This window comes from Moschus berezovskii, chromosome 10 (genome assembly GCF_049115385.1).
Source record: "Moschus berezovskii isolate FMDL1 chromosome 10, NW_MosBer_1.0, whole genome shotgun sequence".
Taxonomy (NCBI): domain Eukaryota; kingdom Metazoa; phylum Chordata; class Mammalia; order Artiodactyla; family Moschidae; genus Moschus; species Moschus berezovskii.
The window spans coordinates 27,520,220-27,545,515 of NC_142469.1; the positions used below are offsets into that span (position 1 = coordinate 27,520,220).

General features: G+C 41.2%; 1 protein-coding gene across 3 annotated transcripts in view; it reads right to left on the minus strand.

Annotated features, from left to right (window-relative positions):
- UBE3D (ubiquitin protein ligase E3D) overlaps positions 1 to 25,296 on the minus strand; it is a 173,576-nt gene that overhangs the window by 23,004 nt on the left and 125,276 nt on the right. The window contains exon 10 of one of the 3 annotated variants that reach the window (XR_016038390.1): positions 8,837 to 8,972. The exons of the other annotated variants lie outside the window; for them this stretch is intronic. The gene's annotated coding sequence lies outside the window, so the exon portion shown is untranslated. The remainder of the gene's footprint in view (positions 1 to 8,836; positions 8,973 to 25,296) is intronic. 3 annotated transcript variants of the gene reach the window in all.

The following is a 25,296-nucleotide window of genomic DNA, read 5'->3' on the forward strand; positions in this document are numbered from 1 at the left end:
TTGCCAGGAGAAATATCAACTACCTCAAATATGCAGAGGACACCACCCTTATGCCAGAAAGCAAAGAAGAACTGAAGAGCCTCTTGATTAAGGTGAAAGAGGAGTGAAAAAGCTGGCTTAAAACCCAACATCTGAAAAACTAAAATCATGGCATCAAGTCCCATCACTTCCTGGCAAATAGATGTGGAAACAATGGAAACAGTGAGAGACTTTATATTTTTGAGCTCCAAAATCACTGCAGATGGTGACTGCAGCCATGAAATTAAAAGACGCTTGCTCCTTGGAAGAAAAGGTATGATCCACCTAGACAGCATATTAAAAAGCAGAGACATTCCTTTGCCAACAAAGGTCTGTCTAGTCAAAGCTATGGTTTTTCCAGCAGTCATGTATGGATGCGAGAGTTGGACTATAAAGAAAGCTGAGCACCGAAGAATTGATGCTTTTGAACTGTGGTATTGGAGAAGATTCTTGAGAGTCCCTTGTACTGCAAGGAGATCAAACTAGTCAATCCTAAAGGAAATCAGTCCTGAATATTCACTGGAAGGATGATCCTGAAGCTGAAGTTCCAATACTTTGCTCACCTGAGGCGAAGAGCTAACTCATTGGAAAAGACCCTGATGCTGGGAAATTTGAAGGCAGGAGGAGAAGGGGACTACAGAGGATGAGATGGTTGGATGTCATCACTGACTCAATGGACATGAGTTTGAGTAAATTCCAGGATTTGGTGATGGACAGGGAGGCCTGGCGTGCTGCAGCCCATGGAGTCACAAAGAGTTGGACACAACTAAGCGACTGAAATGAACTGAGCACTCAGGGAACACTAGTTAACTAGAATCTAGTGAACGTAAAAGTGTTGGTTGCTCAGTCATGTCTGACTCTTCCCAACCCCATGGACAATAGCCCACCAGGCTCTTCTGTCCATGGAATTCTCCACAAAGAATACTGCAGTGGGTTACCGTTCCCTTCTCCAGGGCATCTTCCCAACCCAGGTATTGAACCTGAGTCTCCCGCATTGCAGGCAGATTCTTTACCATCTGAACCATCAAGGAAGCCTGTAACTAGAATCTAACCTGCTGGGTATTATTTGATCAGAACTGACCTGGGGAAAGGGAAATGACCAACTCCAGCCCAATCTAGCTGTGTGTGTCACTGAATGGAGGGAGAGACAAATTAAAACTTGTCATAAAAATGTCCAAAAAAATTATACTGGGGAAAGATGGATGGGGTATCAGAAGTCATCTTTACAATTCTCCCTTCAAACATACCTTTCCACCTCCCACTTCTTCTATTGGTATAATTTAAGCCATGGGCTACTCTACTTAAAACTTCTTGAACGAATTATATTTTGGCCTCGGGGAAATGTTGAAGCAGTCGGGGCACAGACAGACTGGGTGAAGAAGCTGTAGGAGCAGAGAGCCCACCTGGCCCAGGAGTCCAAGCATCTGCTCACCCACCCCGGACACCATGCTTTTTCCAGCCCATCACTCTGAGCTCAAGAATGTCTCATGTGAGGCAGCCAAGGGGTGGGGTGTGCATGGAGCTGGGTGAGGACTTGCCTATGTCTCATAGGTCACAATAACAAGCTGGCAGCTGATTTCCATGGTTCTCTCTGCATCTCAGAATTTCTGGTACAAAGTAAAAAGCTGTTAAGTGGAAAGAAAAATGGATCCAGAAATGCAATGGCGTAAACTAGTTTTTATGGTATAGGTGCTGTTAACTCTGATGTTTGCAGAAAGCAAGTTCATGACTCAGGTTACTAAAGCTGAATTTCATAAACATTTTTCCCTTGGGGGAATCTGAACTGTATACTATTAGCCTTCCTGCCAGTGAGTTTCATTCCCTAATGCTTACAGTGGCACCCAGAATACATTTTATGCTAAGCCTGGAGGCAGCCCTGAGTCAGCTTTTCCCATTACCTGTACACCTAAGCCATCCAAGAGACAGATTATTCAGAAATGCCTCTGGAGGAGATGCTGCTGAGCTTCTTCAATATTCTGGCCTTCTCCCCAACCAAGAACTTCTCCCTGAGGTTTGAACTGGCCGACTTTTAACACAAGCATGCATGTCTGTCTTCTCGCCCTTTGTGCAGGAATAAGTAGCTGCTTCAGCTTTTGGGAGAGGGGCAGATGAGAACCCTCCAAGTTAGAAAAACTACCCTCGAAAACCTGCATCCTTCACAGGCTCTCAGAAGCCTGAAGTTCCATGCTTGTCTCTAACCTTAGTGTTGATTCTCTGGGAGGCAAGCTCTCTGAGCAGTGAAGACCATTAGCTAAATTCTTTTGGAAATCTGACAGCCTCACACTGCACCCTGGTTCCTGTGGACACATCTGCGGCCCAGTAGGGGAGTGAAATTGGATGCAGTCCTTCCCCCACTTCCCAACTTTACTGTTTAAACGGCACAGAGTTTCAGATGTGGTAGGTGGTAGGCAAGAAAAGCATTGTTACACGTTGGCCACCATCTTCAACATTGTTCATCATCCATTCAATACTTGAACTGCTAATTCCAGGGAGCTACTTTGTAGGGTGGGATTCAAGAAAGACAAAGCACCAGTGATTTTTATTTCCCAAACCTTGCATGCAACAACAGCCCCATGGAATGTTCAACAGCCCTTGTCTCAACATGCCTCTTCCTGCTGACACCTGGCATTTTCGTTTTCTCAGTAAAAAAATCATTCTTATCCACCCCCACAAAAGGCTAACTTGCTTGTGGGAAGGTAATGTCTTATCTAAATTTCTGTCTGTCCCTTCATGGGGTCTTGCACACAGGAGGCTTTCCATAAATATCTGTTAGTTGGAATGAAAAAAATGATTAAATTAACGAGTAAAACTAAAACCCAGGTTTAGTTGTTTTCTATGCTGCTGCTGCTGCTAAGTCCCTTCAGTCGTGTCCGACTCTGTGTGACCCCACAGACAGCAGCCTACGAGGCTCCCCCATCCCTGGGATTCTCCAGGCAAGAACATTTCCTTCTCCAATGCATGAAAGGGAAAAGTGAAAGTGAAATTGCTCAGTCGTGTCCTACTCTTAGCAACCCCATGGACTGCAGCCCACCAGGCGCCTCCATCCATGGGATTTTCCAGGCAAGAGTACTGGAGTGGGATGCCATTGCCTTCTCCATGTTTTCTATGCAGGTATCAAAAAAAGAAAATGTTTAATAGGATGGAGGTAAAAACAGACTGGGAATTTTTATATTTTCAACTCGAGTACTCCTAAAACTTCCATGCTGCTGGGCAAAGTACCAAGGCAGAAAAGGAACTTGGTTTAGACTATACTGCTTACAGCCTTGCCCAGCACTGCTTCACAGGCCTCAAAGTCGAGACTGAGGAGCAGAGACCCTCACTGCCCTTCAGAGCCCTGTGAGAAGTAACTATGACAAAACGGGGTCCTGGGGATTCCATGGTTATTTTGACTTTTTACAAAAGTTACCAGTTGGGGTAAGGTAAGAGTCCAAGTATAAGAATCGGGTGATTACCATTCTCATGATGAAAGCGCACACCTAAAGACATGCAAAATCATCAAGCGATCTAACATGTAGAAATTTAGGTGGATGGTGACAACGACAATGTGAAGATGATCCAAATGTTATTCTGAACACCGAGGCATCATCTGGGGTCTTAACAATGGCCATGAGCACAGGGAACTCTTCTCAATACTCCATCATAACCTACATGGGAAAAGAATCTGAAGAACAAATATATGTATAACTGATTCACTCTGCTGTACAGCGGAAACTAACATCATATTGTAAATCAACTGTACTCCAATAAACACACACATAAAACACAATGACCACAGCTCAGCAAGTTTTCCAGGCTTTGCTTTCCATGCACATTTTATGTCATCCTAGTCTAACTCAAAAGATCTAATCCCACAAGATCACCTATACTTAGAGAGTGATGATGCATTCTTAGAAGACAAATATAGACACCAGAGGTGATGCATCAGCAGTCTGAAAATAATTAATGCTTATCCTCACAAGGCCACCTACACCAAGGCACTTGGGAACATTTCAACCATCGCCGTGTCACAGAAGGCTGGCAAAATCATTTTTCTTACCTCCCCAGAAGTAGGTCACAGCAAGAACATTTGGCAAAGAAAAACCAGAGTGGACATGAATGGGTTTTGTGACACAGTCTTTTCATTTCTCACCTCAATGCAAGACAATCGCTGGGTCACTGTACTTGCTAATCATCTCCCTCCTTGGTAACAGGACCAGAACGAGGCTTGGAAATGCAGTATTAGGGGTCAGAGCAAAAAGCCCCACTGCCAGAATACTGCTGCTACACTGAATTACCAGGGCTCAAGCACTTCAGGCAGCCACTGGGTTTTGGTTTTATTTCCAGTGATATGAAAATAAAAACGACCATCATAAACGAGCACACCGATCAGGAATCTGAGCTAGGCAGTACAGAGGCAAAGAGGCTAAAGGCCTTTTAAACTCAGCATACAGGCCCCAGGTGGGACATTTTATTTCTGGTGAGACTAGTATTTAAACTCAACCAGTCAGACTTTGCAATATGAGTGCTGTCCATTTTCCCTAGCACCACTGCCTTCTAAACAATGACTGCTTTTCCCAATGAGGATGCAGAAGGTAGAAACGAGAGGTGGACAGGAGCGAGAAGAGGAACTGTGACATTCACACTCATTGTGTGATCGCGGGAAACCTTGTCAGAGGGGCTGAGATCCACCTGCCCAAGAGCTTTATCCTGTTATCCCTCAGAAAGGCTCCACCCACATCCTATACCTGCAGCTTTCTCTGGCTAATGCTATGTCTCCTGACCATCAGGCACTTGTGTTCAGACCAACTGATGCTGGACTGTCTTCTGAGGGAACAGACAAATTGTCTCCAGGACACCAGGCTTCTCTCCTAATTTGTGCCCTTTCAGACCTACTTTTATTTTTTTAATTGGAGTTTCGGTGATGTGCAATAGAATGTAAGCTGTAGGTATACAATAGTGATTCACAATTTTTAAAGGTTATACAGGTAATATAAAATACTAGCTATATTCCTTGGGTTGTATAACATACCCTTGTAGCTAACTTTAAATGAAATAGTTTGAACCTCTTAATCCCCTTGGAGAGGAAACTGGCAACCCACTCCAGTGTTCTTGCCTAGAGAATCCCATGAACAGAGGAGCCTGGCAGGCTACAGTCCATGGGGTCTCAAAATAACGGCCATGACTGAGCATGCGTGCTTAACCCCCTGCCTCTAAATGCCCCTCCCCTCGTCCCTCTCCCCTCTGGGAACCACTAGCTTGTTCCCTGTATCTGTGAGTCCATTTGTTTTTGTTATATTCACTAGTTTTTTACCTACTTTTAAAGGGATGTGCTCTGAAGTTCTGGTAAGGGCTAGAACCCGTCCCCTGGCTCCAATTCAGAGATACTCATTGAGGGCAGCCTGTCCTCCCTTTCCCCCGACCCCCAACACACTCAAAAGCTTTCCACTGTCCTTTTTTTCTCCCTTACTTTTCTCTCAGCTCAGAGCAATCCTATTTCATTTTTCACAGAATACGATTTTCTGTGTCCGCTTTATCATTTTTACACCTCTCAGTGTCATTAATGACCTTCGAGCTTAGTCAGTTATTCTATGCTTTTTCCTTCCACATTCATCCTTATTTCCCCCCATTTCAGCACTGAAGGACAGTTGTACAATGAGTAAATTGTAAAGTTGTGTCCCAGTTCCCCTAGGGACAATCTTCTTCCTTGAGCTATTAAGTTGGAAAATGGCTTTTTAAAAAAACATCAAGGTTTTGTCACAGAGCAGGTGCAATCATTACAATGTGAAATTAGTCCTTTTTCCAGCGAAAGTGGTACAATACTTTACTTGTAACTGCACAAAGGGATTTAGGAAATGGAATATAAAAAAACCTATCAAGAGCTTTAGAGAGTTATGTGCAAAGTTATGTGATATTTTGTTCCTGCAATACAGACAATAAAGCCATACTGGTGTGGAATGCCAAAGTTGTGCCTTCTGGTTTCGCTATTGCAAAATCAGCTCATTTAAACTTTGGAGAATGACCTGCTTTTTATCCCTGCATGCATCCATGTAATCTCTGCTCCCTGCATTCACTGGGTTCCTCCAATGTGTCAGGCAGGGTGATGAATTAAAATAAAACCAAAAGAAAAACAAAGAAAAAGCAATCCTTTTTATCCTGAAAAACACATGAATAGTTATCCTCTATTCTAGGCGAGGCTCTTGCTTCAAAAATTATCTCATAAATTGTATTTACTTGCAGAAAATGAGGCGGTGCAGTAATAATAAACCTGCCTGCAGGCAGATTCACTAAGGCAGATGTGGTTTTACAGCACTCTGTAAAATCCGCGACTGTTTGCTAGTTATTAACTGGCAGCCCAGTGGGCTTGGACTACATCGGGGGGAAAAAAACAGCCCAGACTTGGATTCTTGCTCTGTGGTATGCCGCTCATTTGGCTTTCACTTGGCCTCCCTGAGCCTCAGTTTCCTCCTGTGAAAAGCAGGACTAGCATTTCCCAAAGAGTGGTTCTTAGGACTGAATGAGATCCAATTGCCAGGGTTTCTTTTACCACACCTGTTGCCAAGTCAATGTGCCATAAATTATAATTTTAGCAGCATCATTATCAGGACTGGAGTTTACAGCCTGGGAGATAGGACTGATCCAAATCAAGGCATTCTTTCTTTTTTCTCAGAAAGAGAATGGCAGGACTAATTTCAAGGAGGTAGAGGAGACCTAGGTTGAAAATTGTAGTGCATGCCTCGGTCCTAGCCTCACCCCTCTTCTCTGAGTTGTGTGCCCACTCCTTCACTTATGTACCCCAATTGTTCATTACCTCCATGAACGACCTCTACATCAGCACCCCGTCAGTGATCCTTCCCTGTCACAACGATATTTCCTTCTATCGAGCCCAAACTTATTTAGAGATAGCTTAACTCGGGGAGACAGCTGACCACTTTAAATGAGTCAAACACGAGGAAGAAAATAAAAATCAATTTTCTTTTTGTTTGTGGATGGAGATGATGGAAGAGGAAAAGAAGGGCACAGAGATAACTGGACTAAAAAAAAGAGAATAATCCAAACTTAACAAAAGGAACTGATGCTTGGCTGCAGAGAGGACTATTGATTTCACTGTTCACCTCAATTTGGCTCACCGAATTGTAGAATACTGGAGACTATTGTAGAGCTGGAAAAGATCTCAAAAATCATTCAGTCTAATCCCATCTTTTTAGAGGAACTGTGGCCCAGAGAAGTCTTAAAAGCAACCCAGCTCATGGCTGTAGACCTATAACCAGACTTTACATTTCTTACAGTTTCATTACAAAAAGAATTTAAAATGATTTGGGTGTAGTATGTTTAGGTGGTTGAGGTTATCGTATTTTGTCTCCGTTTGTTTGCTGTCCTGGTCTTCATGTACCATGAAAAAGATGCATTCTGAATAAATGGGTCTGGACTGGTGGGCTTTACTTTATGTGTTCCATGATGGTAGTGGTGGAACGGTCTATGCCCTGACATTACAGACAGAATTCTAAGTGGACAGACATTTTTCTAGAGATAGGATCCAAAACTTTAACATACTCCCAAAGGTGCCAGTGAGCAAAACAAAGTTAAGTGTAAGTAGACTGGGCCCGAGACAGGAACAGCCAGCCCAGGGTTTCCACGCTGTGCAGGTAGGAAACACCAGGGCAGACGAGGAGGGTGTGGGAGAAGCTGGCCGGCAGAGTAGACTTCGCCCTCTAACTTGGCTGCAAGCAGTGTGGGCTTTACTTTCTACCTGCTTCTGAAATCTGTGGTCTGCTTAGTTTGCTGAAGGAAAGGCTTCTGCTGCTCAGAGTAGTGAGGCTGAAACTACCATTAGAATATACCCTGTAAAATCTCAACAAAGGTGTGGAATTGTTCGTTAAAAAAATAATAATAATTTATAGCATTCTGCCAAGAGCCCTCTTGCGCCTGTCTCTGTTGCCATTCTATTACTTTCATGTTTAACAATCAAAATGACAGATACATCGTGCCTTCTCAACATGTTCATGCTTGCCTGCTGGTGGCAGGAAAATAAGGATCAGGCATTGGAAGTGGCTATGGAAAAAAGAGCCCGAGTCCATTCTTTCTGATTCTGAGAGGATACTGGAAATTACCTTTTCTGTTTGCCTGGCATCTCACAAGCTCATCTTCGTCCCAAACGTCTAGGTGCTGCTTACAGATGTATCAGAAACCCCCAGGGGTTGCCCACATTTTTTTCTTTATTTTAAAATCACCCCCAAAATACTCTCCCCTCCATTTTTCTCAGGCAATAAAGAGTTGAGGGCATATATTTATAAACAAGACATTTAAAGTTTTTATAATGTTTGATAACTTGGGATGGAGAAAAAAATGAGAACGAGCAAAAAGCAATAAAGCTTAGAAAGCAATATATTTGGTCATTTTCACCCCAAATTAGAACTTCATGCCCCTAAGATACAAGCCTAAATAATGTGGTTTCTGTTGCATTAACCTAAAGCTATAATATGGCAAAAGTAGATTATAAGAGATCACACACAAAAAGCTAAAACCTTAGCAGCAACTATCAGGAATATTTTTGGCAAGCAATCACTCTTACAGATTCAGTTATAAACATCAGGATCATGGTCTGGGCCCTTGTGGGTTTGTAGGAAATTCAAGTACAATCAGATGATTTCAAAAACAAGTACCTGGTGAGATACAGTCCATGGGGCTGCAAAGTCAGACACAACTGAGTGTGTGCACATGCTCACACACACACACACAAGTGCAAATATATAACTTCAAAAATAAGTATTGTACTGAAAAATGACCACCCCAAAAGATGCTTTTATATTTGAGGTTTGACATCTCTCTTCTCTGCTTTTACCTTCGACTTCACATGGTAATGAAGGCTGACTGAGCCCAGGGTTGAAGAGGGACTCAGCAATCAGCTCGTTCACTCTCTCTCTCTCTCCCGTTCTCCACAAGTCCAACCATTTCTACTTGTCCATATGGTCTGTCCCCTGGAATGAGAATTTTTAAAGCTATTCTCTCCTTGACTAGTTGGGCCAACATTCAGCAATGTTCTGGACATTGTGAATTATGTAAGTATAAGGTAATATTCCTGTTTTTAATGAATTTATGATCTCATTGGAAGCTTTGGAACTACACTTAAGCAGTTACAGTCATAGTAAGCAATGGCAACCTGAGCAGGAAGTGATAAAAGCACAGGAGTTAATTTTATTGTCTTTTTTGGGATCCTTTATAGAACCTAATATCAGGTTCATAACATGGCTTGTTGAACTAGAGTAGTATATAGACAGCAGAAACGAGGGACCAGGTCTCCAAGAGTAATAGAAGATGAAGATCAAAATTAGTAATAGAGGGAATAATCAGAGGGATAAAAGAAAAGAACCACTTACTTAGCATTTATTTTCCTCTAAGCACTTGTCATATACTCATTGACCTTAGAATTACAATTCTCATAAAATAACTAATACTGTTAATACACAGATGAACAAACAGAAGCTCAGAGGGGTCTTACAGTCAGCATGTAGAAGGGTTTAGCTTTCTTACCACACCTGTCTGATTTCTGAGTCCATGCTTAAAAAAGGATCTTGATTCCTGAGCCTATCATTTCTGAGACTCTGTGCGTTAAATACCTAGTATTTGATGTCTTATTTAATTATCAAGTATAGCAAAGTTCATAAAGTATTCACACATTTCTGTAGAAAGTTTACTAATATCTAAGTATGTAATTTGGCCACCTCATGCGAAGAGTTGACTCACTGGAAAAGACTCTGATGCTGGGAGGGATTGGGGGCGGGAGGAGACGGAGATGACAGAGAGTGAGATGGCTGGATGGCATCACCGACTCGATGGACCTGAGTTTGAGTGAACTCCGGGAGTTGGTGATGGACAGGGAGGCCTGGCGTGCTGTGATTCATGGGGTCGCAAAGAGTCGGACAAGACTGAGCGACTGAACTGAAGTACGTAATAATTCTCTACTTCTCACATTAATATACCTTAAAGAATATTACTAGAGCATCCTTAAGATAACAACAAAGACCACGGGGCATACATTTTGTTTCCATAAACTCATATAGAATGCTGGCACATTCGGAATATATTAATAACTGGTAAATTACTTGGTATTTTATTTAGCTTCCACGTATGGAACACTGACTTGGGAGATATAGAAGTACTGGGGTGGATAAAATGATGTTGGCGAGTAAATGAAGATACAAATCTGATAAAGATTTAATGCTATTGTTTTAAGAAAATGACTGTAAACACATATCATCTGCACACATTGCAAATATAACTTTAAAACAGGAAAAACAAATACTATGGGATCTACTCCCAGCATATGGAAAGGGCACTTAAACAGGCACCATCTGTTGCTTGGAGAAAGTTAGCTGAAGGTATGCTCACATCTGGATGCGACAACCAATTAGGGGGAGTTACAGGTAACACCTGTGCATGTTCAGCTGTCCCACCCCCATGCCAACTTCAGACACTGCTACTGCTAAGTCACTTCTGTCGTGTCCGACTCTGTGTGACCCCATGACGGAAGCCCACCAGGCTCCCCCGTCCCTGGGATTCTCCCGGCAAGAACACTGGAGTGGGTTGCCATTTCCTTCTCCAATGTGTGAAAGTGAAAAGTGAAAGTGAAGTCGCTCAGTCATGTCCGACCCTTAGTGACCCCACGGACTGCAGCCTACCAGGCTCCTCCATCCATGGGATTTTCTAGGCACGGAAGTTATTAAAAGCTGGTTTCTACCCTCTGATCCGGAAAACTAACACTGATGACTGTAGAGAAGTGACACAGGGGGCGCTTACAGACCAAGAGAAAAGCTAGGATTCTGCCTCAAAAATCCTGCTTTCTCCTCCTTTTCTAAAGGACGTGGAACAAAATGACAATACAAAATGAGAATTTTTTTCTAATGTTTTTTCCCAGCATTGAAAGGAATACATTCTTAAAATAAAATGAATGTCCACTTTCTCCTGAGAAATCACAGAGACTCTAACGGGAAGAAAGAAAAAGGCAAAGAGGAGAAAGAGAGGAGGCGGGACCAGTGCACAGACAGCAGTGAGTGCCAGGAAGAAAACTAAGGTAATGACTTAGTTTTTGCTGCAGTTTTATATCTCTCTTCAAGTCATCTTTTAGTTTCTGAAGGGACAAGACAAATTTACCCTTCTATCAGGGAAATAAAGGGTAAGCCAAAATCTTTTCTCTACGGAAGCTTACTGAAGCTTACACAGTTCAGTTCAGTTCAGTTCAGTTCAGTCGCTCAGTCGTGTCTGACTCTCCGCGACCCCATGAATCACAGCACGCCAGGCCTCCCTGTCCATCACCAACTCCCAGAGTTCACTCAAACTCATGTCCACAGAGTTGGTGATGCCATCCAGCCGTCTCATTCTCCGTCGTCCCCTTCTCCTCCCTCCCCCAACCTTTCCCAGCATCAGAGTCTTTTCCAGTGAGTCAACTCATCGCATGAGGTGGCCAAAGTATTGGAGTTTCAGCTTTAGCATCAGTCCTTCCAATGATCACCCAGGATTGATCTCCTTTAGAATGGACTGGTTGGATCTCCTTGCAGTCCAAGGGACTCTCAAGAGTCTTCTCCAACACCACAGTTCAAAAGCATCAATTCTTCGGCGATCAGCTTTCTTCACAGTCCAGCTCTCACATCCATACATGACCACGGGAAAAACCATAGCCTTGACTAGACGGACCTTTGTTGGCAAAGTAATGTCTCTGCTTTTTAATATACTATCAAGGTTGGTCATAACTTTCCTTCCAAGGAGTAAGCGTCTTTTAATTTCATGGCTGCAATCAGCATCCGCAGTGATTTTGGAGCCCAAAAAATAAAGTCTGACACTGTTTCCACTGTTTTTCCATCTATCCCATGAAGTGATGGGACCAGATGCCATGATCTTTGTTTTCTGAATGTTGAGCTTCAAGCCAACCTTTTCACTCTCCTCTTTCACTTTCATCAAGAGGCTTTTGAGTTCCTCTTCACTTTCTGCCTTACACAAGCCCTTCACAAATCTGAGCTTTTTCTGCTGTTTACATGCATGACGTAACTGTTACGAGGGTTTTAAAAGTCACTTTACAAATGAGAAAACGATGTTATCAGGCATTAAGAAACACACCTGAGTTTACTTGATGAAAAAGTTCAAAAGAAGACCAAAGCATTTTCCATAACAGATTCTGAGTTTAGCTTAAAGTACCGCAGAAGCATAAGGTTTGGTATTGTTGTTCAGTTGCTAAGTCATGCCCTACCCTCTGCAACTCCACGGACTGCAGCATACCAGGCTCCTATGTCCTCCACTATCTCCTGGACTACGGTATAATGAGATATAAACCAGTGCACTGTCTTTATTTGCTACTACGGATTCATTCACAAAAGAACTTTTAAGATGGCTTTTGCTGTCCTGGCCTTACCTCAAGCATAGAAGGCGCAGAAAAGATCCTAATGAACATAACTCCTGGCCTTCCTTACTCTTCAGGTGAGAGCTTCCAAGACTAGGGAAGTTGGCGGCCCCACAAGGAAGAAACAGAATTCCTGAGATGAAAGTCAGGGGAGGGGTGGGTTATGTTTCAAAGTAGTGGCAACTCCTGCTCTTTTTATAGTTCCTGGACATAAAAGTAACCAGACCTGGGAGGACAGATGACTACAAGGTCAAGGTTATCAGTGGAGGTCCCGGAGGCAGCAGCATGGATCTCAATGACTAGCCTGGCACAGGGGAAGTCAAAACACTAGGGAAACCATTCTTCTGGATTTGGGCAGAGTATCTTCCCAGAAATCTTTTTCTTCATTTTCCTGGACTGATAAAGACTGGTTACTTTAGGAGAAACAACTGACTGACTAGGAGAGAAAAAACTTGCTTGAGAAAAACACAGACATGGCGGTTTCAACATCTACCACCCAAACTGGCAAACAGGAAACAATGTCACACACACACAAGAAGGTTCAAAATAAACATTCACTACCTGAGAAGACAGTACTTCAAACAACACCATATGAAATTACTAAGAAAAGTATAATTTTCCAAGTCTGATTCCTAACATTAAGGCTCAACTGGGGGGAAAAAAGTATATAAATAAAAGAAAAACACATTTTCATAAAGAGAACTACTATATATTAACACTACTATATATTAACCAAATACCACACAGTTGGCTAAAGTTGTGGGAGAAAAGTGTTTTCGATGAATTATGGATCAAAAGGGATCCACAGCTAGCAATTACTCTCTAAAATCCTTGACCAAAGTTTCCCTTCCCATTCAGGCTGATAAATGCGCTTTGGGATTTGATATTCAGAAAATCCTTGGGAAGTATTCTAGGAGTAATTTTTCTCTGAGGAGGCAAAGTAGTAAAGAAAGGAAGTTAAATTGCCTTCACTACTCCTTTGATATGCTTATCTTTTTAATAGGGTAACAGCATGCTGATCTGCAATAACACAATTTAAATGGAAATTTAAGATATATTACACATTTTGATGCCTTTAAAAATAGCAATGCACCAAGTCTAAAAAGATTTCATCAGGCATAATTTAACCTTTTCATGATGATCCAAGGTCAAGATTGTAAATTTCCTATTAGTTCTGTTTGTTGTTGTTTAGTTGCTCAGTCGTGTCCAACTCATTTGTGACCCCATGGTCTATAGCCCACCAGGCTCCTCTGTCCATGGGATTCTCCAGGCAAGAATACTGGAGTGGGTTGCCATTTCCTCCTCCAGGGGATCTTCCTAATCCAGGGATCAAACTTGGGTTTCTGAATCTTCTGCATTGCAGGTGGATTCTTTACCACTGAGCCACTGGGGAAGCCCATTAGTCCTGTTCAGTTCAGTCGCTCAGTCGTGTCCGACTCTTTGCGACCCCACGTACTGCAGCATGCCAAGCTTCCCTGTCCATCACCAATTCCCGAAGCTTGCTCAAACTCATGTGCATTGAGTCAGGGATGCCATCACCATCTCATCCTCAGTCGTCCCCTTCTCCTCCTGCCTTCAATTAGTTCTGAGGTCCTGGGCAATTCATAGGAAACTTACTAAGCTCAGGTGTCATCTTTACCACATGAATGACAGTAGTTCTCTCACAGATTAGTGATGGTTATAGTTGATTAAATAAAATCAAGCCTGTATAACACTTGGCATAGAGCTCATTGCATTCTTACATACTCAAAATGGTATCTACTGCTACTGCTAACATATTTCTCAGCTCTTGGCTGTGACCTAGAAAATTAAATGGACCTATGAGTGTAACTTAGAAAGATCTCTCTTTTAAGAAAACAAAAGATCTAACTCCAGTACTGTAGACCTGATGTCAGAAGAAGTCTTCTCAGTATAAAAGACTAAATATGCTGAATAAATATTAAAAAAAAAATCAAAGCCCATAGTTTAACTGTTAGAAGAACTGAATCCTCTGGCGGGAAAAGAATCCTGTGCCTCTTAGTAAGCCAGGGCTGAAGAAAGAGTTTCCCTAAGGCCTCTTCCCATTTTGAAGGTCTAGACTAGAGTATGAGCTTTAGCCTGTGGGATTTTGGTAGTCAGAGGACAAGCCTGGGGCCCTGCAAAATAGGAGGTTGGATCAGAATCCCTGCCTCTCCCTTGCGATGAACGACTTGGGGAAAAAAAAAACCCATGTTCAAGAAGCAGATAGTGGGTGAACCTACCTGCCTGCCTTAGTCTTGACTCAGAGTCTGGCATGGGGAGTAGGGGAAAGGTATCCCTGACAATTCCTAATCCCAGGTCCACACTAGTGCATGTTTGGAATTAGAATTCACGGAGCCTCACAAATAATCCTCTCTGCAGGATCATACCTTCCACCCAGGCCTCAAAGAACTCCCACAGATGAAGTTTCAAGGAGAGCATGAGCTTGCCGGCACAGTTACCCAATATGTGAACAGCTCAGCAGGAACAAGGCATAGAATCAGACCCACAGAGTGGAAGGGATTTTAATTATGGACGAACAGATAATAGGTATGTATAAAGAAATAAAAGAAGTATCAAATGTATGCTCAAGGAATATGAGACTTTCAAAACTTATAGGTAGATCTGAAGAAGAACCTAATAGTATTTCTGAAAATGAAAAATATAAAAATCGACATCAGAAATATAATGGAGAAGGCAAAACACAAGATGGGACATCGCTGAAGTGATTAATTAGTGATTCAGTTCAGTTCAGTTCAGTTCAGTCGCTCAGTCGTGTCAGATTCTCCGCGACCCCATGAATCACATTAAGAAGAAATAATAGTTGTACTAACTAGCAAGGTCATGCTCAAAATCCTCTAAGCTAAGCTTCAATGGTACATGAACCGAGAACTGCCAGGTGTATAAGCTGGACTTAGACGAGGCAGAGGAACCAGAAATCAAACTGCCCACATCCACTGGATCATAGAAAAAGCAAGAGAATTAAAAAAAATTTACTTCTGCTTCACTGACTACATTAAAGACACTGACTATGTGGATCACAACAAATTGTGGAAAATTCTTAGAGATGGGAATACCAGACCACCTTACCTGCCTCCTGAGAAACCTGTATGCAGGTCAAGAAAACAGTTAGAACTGAACATGGAACAACAGACTGGTTCAAAACCGGGAAAGGAGTGCTTCAAGGTTGTATATTGTCACCCTATTTCTTTAACTTGGGCTTCCCTGGTGGCTCAGATGGTAAAGAATATGTCTGCAGCGCAGGAGATCAGGGTTCGATCCCTGGGGTGGGACAATGCCCTGGATCCCTTGGCTACCCACTCCAGTATTCTGGCCTAGAGAATTCTAAGGACTGTACAGTCCATGGGGTTGCAAAGAGTCAGACATGACTGAGTGACTTTCAGTTTACACTTAAAACTTATATGCAGAGTACCTTATATGAAATGCAGGGCTGGATGAAGCACAAGCTTGAATAAAGACTGATGGGAGAAATATCAATAACCTCAGATATGCAGATGACACCACCGTTATGGCAGAAAGTGAGGAGGAACTAAAGAACCTCTTGATGAAGGTGAAAGAGGAGAGTGAAAAAGCTGGCTTAAAACTCAGCATTCAAAAAACGAAGATCAAGGCATCCAGACCCATCATTTCATGGCGTACAGATGAGGAAACAATGGAAACAGTGACACACTTTATTTTTCTTGGGCTCCAAAATCACTCCAAATGGTGACTGCAGCCATGAAATTCAAAGACACTTGCTCCTTGGAAGAAGAGCTATGACAAACCTAGACAACGTATTAAAAAACAGAGACAACACTTTGCTGACAGAGGTCCATATAGTTAAAGCTATGGTTTTTCCAGTAGTCATGTATGGATATGAGAGTTGGACCATAAAGAAGGCTGAGCACCAAAGAAATGCTGCTTTCGAATTGTGGTGTTGGAGAAGATTCTTTAGAGTCCCGTGGACTGCAAGGAGATCCAACTAGTCAATCCTAAAGGAAATCAATCCTGAATATTCACTGGAAGGACTGATGCTGAAGCTGAAACTCCAATACTTTGGCCACCTAATATAAAGAGCTGACTGATTAGATAAGACCCTGATGTTGGGAAAGATTGAAGGTGGGAGGAGAAGGGGATGACAGAGGATGAGATGGCTGGATGGCATCACCGACTTGATGGACATGAATTTGAGCAAGCTCTGGGAGATGGTGAAGGACAGGGAAGCCTGGTGTGCTTTGGAACCATGGGGTTCCAAAGAGTAGGACACAACTGAGTGACCAAACAACACAACAATAGTTGTACTGTACCACACTGTGCCTAGTTGCCTAGTCATGTCGGATTCTTTGTAAACCCTTAAATTAAGCTTTGTAATACTCTTTGTAGGTTAATTATACCTTCCCTGCATACCTGGTAATTCAAAATAGGTAAAGCAATGAAAAGAGGGTAATTTCTTTCTTAAGTAGAAACATGCATATGTAAAACAGCATAGAAAGAAAAGCCAGAGGGATAAAAAATACTTAAAGTCTCAAAACAGCCATTGTTAAACACATTTCTTTCTTTATTCAAAAACATTTACTGAGTTTCTATTATAAAGTGAGACACTACCTGACAAGATGCACAGTAATAAAAGCAAAAAAGGTACAGCCTTTTTCTTGCAGAGCTTACAAGTACTAACTGATAAAACAACATACTTTGGTGGAAAAGTAAATTGACATTAACTTTCTGGAGAGTAATTTGGCAACATGTAGCAAAATAAAAAACATTAAAAATATTCATAACCCTCGACTTCAAAAATGATTAGATATTCGGCTAAGGCTTATAGATAAGAAACATTCCTATAGTACAATTTTAATTTTTTTTTCCAAAAAGCTGAATTTGTTTCGAAAACTGCTGAATAACTTTAGTTTGTTCAGTCTCTAGTAGCACAAATTCTAAACACTGTATTTTGCTTCTCAATTCTATTATATAACCTGAAAAGTGACTCGGCAATTTGTAAACAATTAATTACTGGTTATAGAGTATGTTTAAAAAAATCCTTGCCCAAGGACTTTCTCAACGGTCCAGCGGTTAAGACTCTGCCTTCTAATACAGAGGGCCTGGGTTTGATCCTTGGATGGGAACTAAGATCCCACATACTGCTGTGTGTGGCCAAAATTAAAATAAGAAAAATTATATATATACACACACACACACACACACACACACACATATAACCAACAAAGACCAACTGAGAAAAAAAAAAATCCTTGTCCAAAAGGATACTAGTTTTATTTTTAAAATCACTGAATCTTCACATAAACTGGAAAAGTAAACCTAAGACGTACATATTTCATCTTACTCTGCATTTTAAAAATGTCACCACTTGTTTTCTTTAAAAAATTTCCATCCATTCAAAAATATTTTGAAGTTCAACTGTCCAATTTAAGTTAGACTGTAGAAATTTTATAGTATTTAAATTAAATCTTAACCTTGTTCTTGACTGAACCTAACTAAGAACTCTGTCAGAGTCCTTGTTGGCCTCCTGGTCATGTTTTTCCTAAGACATGGAATCTCATCTTTACTGGTTATCACTGGTCTCATCTTTACTGGTCATTATTAAATGAGCCCATTGAGAATGAGTCCCATTCAGCTGTGGTGTGGCTTGACACAGCCCTACAGACCTACACTGTCCACTGTTACTAACAGTAACTAGTTGACAATCTGTAACCTGCCTTATATGACATTCAAATAGAGACATCCTTCAGACAGGGTAATCCAGTTCAATGCTGGCCTCAAGTAGTTTGGCATTCTACCAGTGTGAACTGGTAAAGATTCCAGTCATACTTATCCTCCTCACCCTTCAACAAAGATATGTCTATGGCACTTGCTAAGGTTGAAACATTTCTGATGAACTCTGGATTGAAGACATGCATATGAGAGTATCATAGAATAGAGAATGTCAGTTACTATTGTTCACTCAGCATCAATGTTATTGACTTGTATGGTCTCCCCATTCTTGTCTCTAATGACATCTGGCTTGTTGGGCTTATCCCTGAGGTTACGTTCACAAAGAGAGCCAGATCCATCTCAAAGAACCCGCCTGCCAATGCAGGAGACATGAGGCGCAGGTTAAATCCCTGGGTTGAGAAGATTCCCTGGAGAAGGGCATGCAACCCACCCCGGTATTCTTGCTTGGAGAATCCCATGGACAGAGGAGCCTGGTGGGCTACAGTGCGTAGGGTCACAAAGAGTTGAACACAGCTGAAGCAACTTAGCACAATGCAAGCTTAAGTCAGTGACAATGGCTAAAAGAACAGCACCTCCTCCCATCTTAGCCCTCAAGAAGACAATGCGGACATCCTGATAAGGTTACCACTAGGTTTAAAGGACATCCCCTTCCCAAAAATACGAGTGGTGCTTTACTGGCATTGAGACTGCCCCTGCAGTGAGAAAATAAGAGGACCAGAGGTTTATTATATCCTTTGGCCATGCTTTAAAAAGACCCAATTCCTGAGTCTTCAGTCCAAGACTTCAGTGTGATCTGGACCTGAGCTTTATTCTTAGAACTGCAGAGATTCTGTTCAATTATTTCTGTAAATATGGTAAGCTGGAGTCCCCATCAAACAGCAGGCCAAGTTCCACCCAGAAGCAAACGGGACTCCTTTCTGCCAGGCTTCCTGATCCCCGCTTCCATTTATCTGAGCAAAATAAGAGTCTTTTCTTTCTGCTTCAGCTTTTCACATTTATATAGATCAAGACATGCCCCTTCCACTGCCAGGCATCCCCATGACCCACCTCTATAGATGAGTTATCTTTGTCACGAAGCTGCCTGCACTCTGCTGGGAAAGCAACGCTGATATTTTCTTTGCGTACATTCTCATTTTCCTGCTCATTTGTTCCATTTGCCTTTTTGCCTAGGATAACAGGATGGTAGGGAAGCCAGGACACAGGCCATAAAAGGTTTGTTTTGCCTGCCTTTGGAGGTGGTTCAGAATAATCAAATTTCTCTTGATGTTCCACAAATTGGTTTATCATAATTATCTGTCTATGTAAACTGTGCAGCATCTTCTGTTTCCTTGGCACAGACTTCTCAGACAAGGCCCTTTGTCATGGCTATGGTGGGGAAACCATAACCCCAAAGATGCTTTATGTCCAGGCCCAGAAAGGGGCTCTGTTTATCATCTTAAAAACTAGAAACAGACTCAGGCTTCATGCAAATACTCATACAAATGAACATTATGGAGCCACCAAATATTATGTTTGAAAATCACATTAATGGCCAAAGAAACTATTCACAAAAGTATAACATTAAAGAAGAAAAATCAATACTATTCATGATTGAATATCATATAGATATTGCATATCATGTTTCAAAGTGATGGAAATCAACAGCTAAAGTGAAAAGCTACAGACTGACTCTAGAGTGAGATCCGAGTTTGAATCTCACCTCTATCATTTACAAGTTTTGTGACCTGGGTGACTTTTAAAATCTTTCTGTGATTCTGTTTCCTCATGTGACAAAGGTAGACAATGACAGTACTTATATTAGGGACTCTAGAATAAAGATTCAATGAGTTAATACGTATAAAGTGCTTACAGGAGTGACTACCATGTTGTAAACACTCAATAAATACTAGCTTTTGTTATTATTAAATGATAAAACTTAATGCCACAAAAGAAAGCAGGATTTAAACATTATGAACAATATACTAGTGTTGTAAAACCAACTACCTTCTCTCTTGAGCTGCCACCACACACTACGAGCTCTCCCCTCCATGCAGGTAGAGAAAACTTCAGAAGGAAATACACTTAAATGCTAATACTGAAGGATATGATTCTGGAAGTTTTATTTTTCCTTTTTAGGTATTTTTGTTTTTAAATACGGAGAAGGCAATCGCAAGCCACTCCAGGACTCTTGCCTAGAAAATCCCATGGATGGAGGAGCCTGGTAGGCTGCAGTCTGTGGGGTCGCTAAGGGTCAGACACGACTGAGCGACTTCACTTTCACTTTTCACTTTCCACTTTCACACACTGGAGAAGGAAATGGCAACCCATTCCAGTGTTCTTGCCTGGAGAATCCCAGGGAAGGGGGAGCCTGGTGGGCTTCCGTCTATGGGGTCACACAGAGTCGGACACAACTGAAGTGACTTAGCAGCAGCAGCAGTTTTTAAATATCCAACAGTTACTATATATTTCTTTTAAAATTTGAGAGAAATGCTTTTTTTTTTATTAAAGGATTCTTGTTTCTTCCAGTTGAACCACAGCACTTTGCCTCAGAGCTCACATTCTCTCTTTTTTTTTTTTTTTTCTTCAAAGAGATCCAATTTAGGGACATGATTTTCAGGTTATTGGTAAGATAAGAGAATGATGACTAAAGAAAAACATGTCAGAAATATCAGAACAATGTCTAAAGGAGACTACATCAGAAAGGAAAAATTGGCAGGTTCCCACATCATGGGGGAGAAAAGTAATTTCCATTTTTCCATGTAGAGAAATGGGTCAGCTAGTGATGACACTCAGGATAAAAGTCAGCACACGGTTGGGGATAAGGAAAATGAGTTTCTCCCCCCAGATTTAATTTGCTTAGGTTTGGTATTTATGGCTTACCAAAGTCAAGATTTGCTATGCACATGGGGACAGAAATTTGAATAAGGTTAAGTGACACAGATATGTCTGAAAACAAAGCCTCCTTCAAAAAATAAAATATATGATTTGAAGAAAGAATAATAAATCAAAGTCACCTTTCTTTTAATCTGGATATATTTCCTTTATGAATCAATCTACTTTAACAAAAATGTCCCTTGAGTGCGGTCATATTTTCTGCCTGCCCAGCACCTTTTGAACATCCTTGAAGTGTTTACAAAAGTTCTTTCTTTACTGGTCCTTCTTCCCTAGTTCCCTAGGTCTGGAGACAGAACACTTTCCCAGCCTTTTATGAAGCCTAAAGAAGGAAAGCTCAGCTTGCTTTCGTTGTTCAGCAGCTACGCTGCGTCTGACTCTTTGTGAACTCATGGACTGCAGCGCGCCAGGCTTCCCTGTCCTTCACTGTCTTCCTGAGTTTGCTCCACATCTCATGTCCATTCAGCCAGTGACACTATCTAACCATCTCATCCTCTGCTGCCCCCTTCTCCTCTTGCTGTCAATCCTTCCCAGCATCAGAGTCTTTTCAAGTGACTCGGCTCTTCCCATCAGGTGGCCAAAGTATTTACCCAATCTCTTTCTTAGACTTTTCATTTAATTTCACTGTGACTTCTAAACATGAATGTAGAAATGGAGTGGAATCCATGTAAAAAGTGCAACATTTGGCCAGATGCTAAAATGGATCATGGGAGCCACACACAGGAATGACTTTCTTTTTTAAGCCAATAGCTGCCAACCACGAAAACTAAAGTCTACAAATCTCTCAGGAGTGTCTGAAAACATTATTAATGGTGTTACATGTATCATAAAAAGCAGAGAAACAAGAAATAATATGAATTTTTAAAAATACAGCTCAATGATATACTGATTTCTGTAATCAGCTCTATAATGTAAATTACTACTTCATCATAGTAAATATGCAAATATATCAGGAAGCTTAAAAAGATCTTTTAACACCTGTTTTAGGGACACCAACCACCTTATACAACTACCTCTGCACATTTAGAAAACAAGATTAATCTACCAAGTCTGCTTAAATTTTAAAACATGAACACATTCAGTGATAATTTTATTTTGCAGAGCAGAAAGAAGCACAAGGGAGCTTCTAAATGCTGGCTCTCATTATACTTCCAATTATTTCAATTATTTCAGATTATGCATAAGGCAATTTCCCCTCAGACAAATGCTGGATAAAGATATCCAAGGGAATCCAAATAGCAGCAGTCTTTGTACATATGGTAAATTATGTTCTTGGGGTGGAGGAAGTTGTATGTTAGGTGATGTAATATGAATTTGATTTTCTTGTGGAAACACTACTATAAGAAAGGCTTGAGTAACTAAATCTATTCCAACTTTAAATATATGACTACAAATATCGTATTTAATCAACTCTTCCGCACTATTTCAAACATGATGCCAAAAAACCAATATGGCAACCACAATAATAAAACTATGTCGAGTATGATCTTGCTTGGGTTTGTGATAAAAATCAGAGTTCAAAGAAATAAATCTCTCTTTGGGTAAAGGTAAGATATCCATTATGAACCGTGAACTCCCAGATGTTCAAGCAGGTTTTAGAAAAGGCAGAGGCACCAGAGATCAAATTGCCAACATCCGCTGGATCATGGAGAAAGCAAGAGAGTTCCAGAAAAACATCTATTTCTGCTTCATTGATTATGCCAAAGCCTTTGACTGTGTGGATCACAAAAAACTGTGGAACATTCTGAAAGAGACGAGAATACCAGACCACCTGACCTGCCTCTTGAGAAACCTGTCTGCAGGTCAGGAAGCAACAGAACTGGACATGGAACAACAGACTGGTTCCAAATAGGAAAAGGAGTACGTCAAGGCTGTATATTGTCACCCTGCTTATTGAACTTATATGCAGAGTACATCATGAGGAACGCTGGGCTGGAAGAAGCACAAGCTGAAATCAAGATTGCTGGGAGAAATATCAATAACCTCAGATATGCAGATGACACCACCCTTATGGCAGAAAGTGAAGAGGAACTCAAAAGCCTCTTGATGAAAGTGAAAGAGGAGAGTGAAAAGGTTGGCTTGAAGCTCAACATTCAGAAAACAAAGATCATGGCATCTGGTCCCATCACTTCATGGGAAATAGATGGAAAAACAGTGGAAACAGTGTCAGACTTTATTTTTTGGGGCTCCAAAATCACTGCGGATGCTGATTGCAGCCATGAAATTAGAAGACGCTTGCTCCTTGGAAGGAAAGTTATGACCAACCTTGATAGTATATTAAAAAGCAGAGACATTACTTTGCCAACAAAGGTCCGTCTAGTCAAGGCTATGGTTTTTCCCGTGGTCATGTATGGATGTGAGAGTTGGACTGTGAAGAAAGCTGATCGCCGAAGAATCGATGCTTTTGAACTGTGGTGTTGGAGAAGACTCTTGAGAGTCCCTTGGACTGCAAGGAGATCCAACCAGTCCATTCTAAAGGAGATCAATCCTGGGTGTTCATTGGAAGGACTGATGCTAAAGCTGAAACTCCAATACTTTGGCCACCTCATGCGATGAGTTGACTCACTGGAAAAGAGTCTGATGCTGGGAGGGATTGGGGGCGGGAGGAGAAGGGGACGACAGAGAATGAGATGGCTGGATGGCATCACCTACTCTGTGGACATGAGTTTGAGTGAACTCCGGGCGTTGGTGATGGACAGGGAGGCCTGGCGTGCTGTGATTCATGGGGTCACGGAGAGTCGGACAAGACTGAGCGACCGAACTGAAGATATCCACTTAGCCCACAAGTCAATGAACCCTTTCTTAACGACTTTCTTCGTTCTTAGGCATGGCTGTTTAATAGTCATATTTGTCCTGCATAACCCTGGGCCTTGATCCCATGCAGTGGAATAAATTCTAACCAACTAGAATTATCTGCTGCATCATGGAATTAAAGACTTTTTGGAGGAAAGGATCACCTTTGTGCTTTTTGAGAACCACCATTCTTTGCTAAACTTCTTTTATAATTAAAGGACTATAAAAGGGTTTTCTGTAACTATAAAAAAAAGATTTCTGATTTTCTTAAGATTCCAGTTCCTTAACACCACCATCTACACTATGAACCCTACTGTTAATGAATAGATATCTTTAAGATGAAGATAACCAACATTTACTTCTTTAGCATTTTCTCTCCATCCTCCAATCCCTCAAGGTGTGAATTTATACCATCAACAAACTTCACACCTTTAAATAAATGGTGGCCACACTAAAAAATAATTAATTATTGTGTAAATATTAAAACTTTTCATCTTAACGTCAAGTTTTACATATTATCTTACATATCATGGTAATAAAGTAACCTACTATCAGTTTGATTTATTTTTTATTTTTCATAGAAGTATAGTGAATTTACAATGTTACGTTAATTTCTGGTTCATAGCAAGTGATTCAGTTTTACGTATATATATGTATGTGTATATATATATCCTTTTTCATATTTCTTCCATTATAGTTTTTTAAAATATATTCAATATAGTTCCCTGTGTGACTTAATTCACTTAGTGAAGTCATCTTCAATGATAATGTTTAGGTCCCTCCATGTTGCTGCTTCTCTGGTGGCTCAGACGGTAAAGTGTCTGCCTATAATGCGGGAGACCTGGGTTCAATCCCTGGGTCAGGAAGATCTCCTGGAGACGGAAATGGCAACCCACTCCAGTATTCTTGCCTGGAAAATCCCATGGATGGAGGAGCCTGGTAGACTAGTTCATGGGATCACGAAGAGTTGGACACGACTGAATGACTTCACTTTCACTTTAATGTTGCTGCAAATGGCATTATCTCACACTTTTTATGATTTAGTAATAGGTGCATCACACATATGTGCCACATCTTCTTTGTCCATTCATCTGCTGATGGACATTTAGGTTGCTTCCATGTCTTGGCTATTGTAAATAGTGTAAATAGTGCTGCTATGAACACTGAGTTGCATGTATCTTTTCAAATTAGCTTTTCCTCCAGATCTAAGTCCAGGAGTGGGATTCCAGGATCATACAGTAGCTCTATTTTAAAAAAATTTTTAAGGACTCTCCAAACTGTTTTCCATAGTGACTGCACCAGTTTACATTTTCACTAACAGCTTAGTTTCCCTTTTCTCCACACTCTCTCCTGCATTTGCTAATTGCAGACTTTTTGATGATGCCGATTCTGACCAGTGTGAGGTGATAACTCATTGTTGTCTTGATTTGCATTTCCCTAATAAGTAGAGATGTCAACCATCTTTTCATGTGCTTATTGGCTATCTGTGTGTCTTCTTTGGGGAAATGTCTATTTAGATCTTC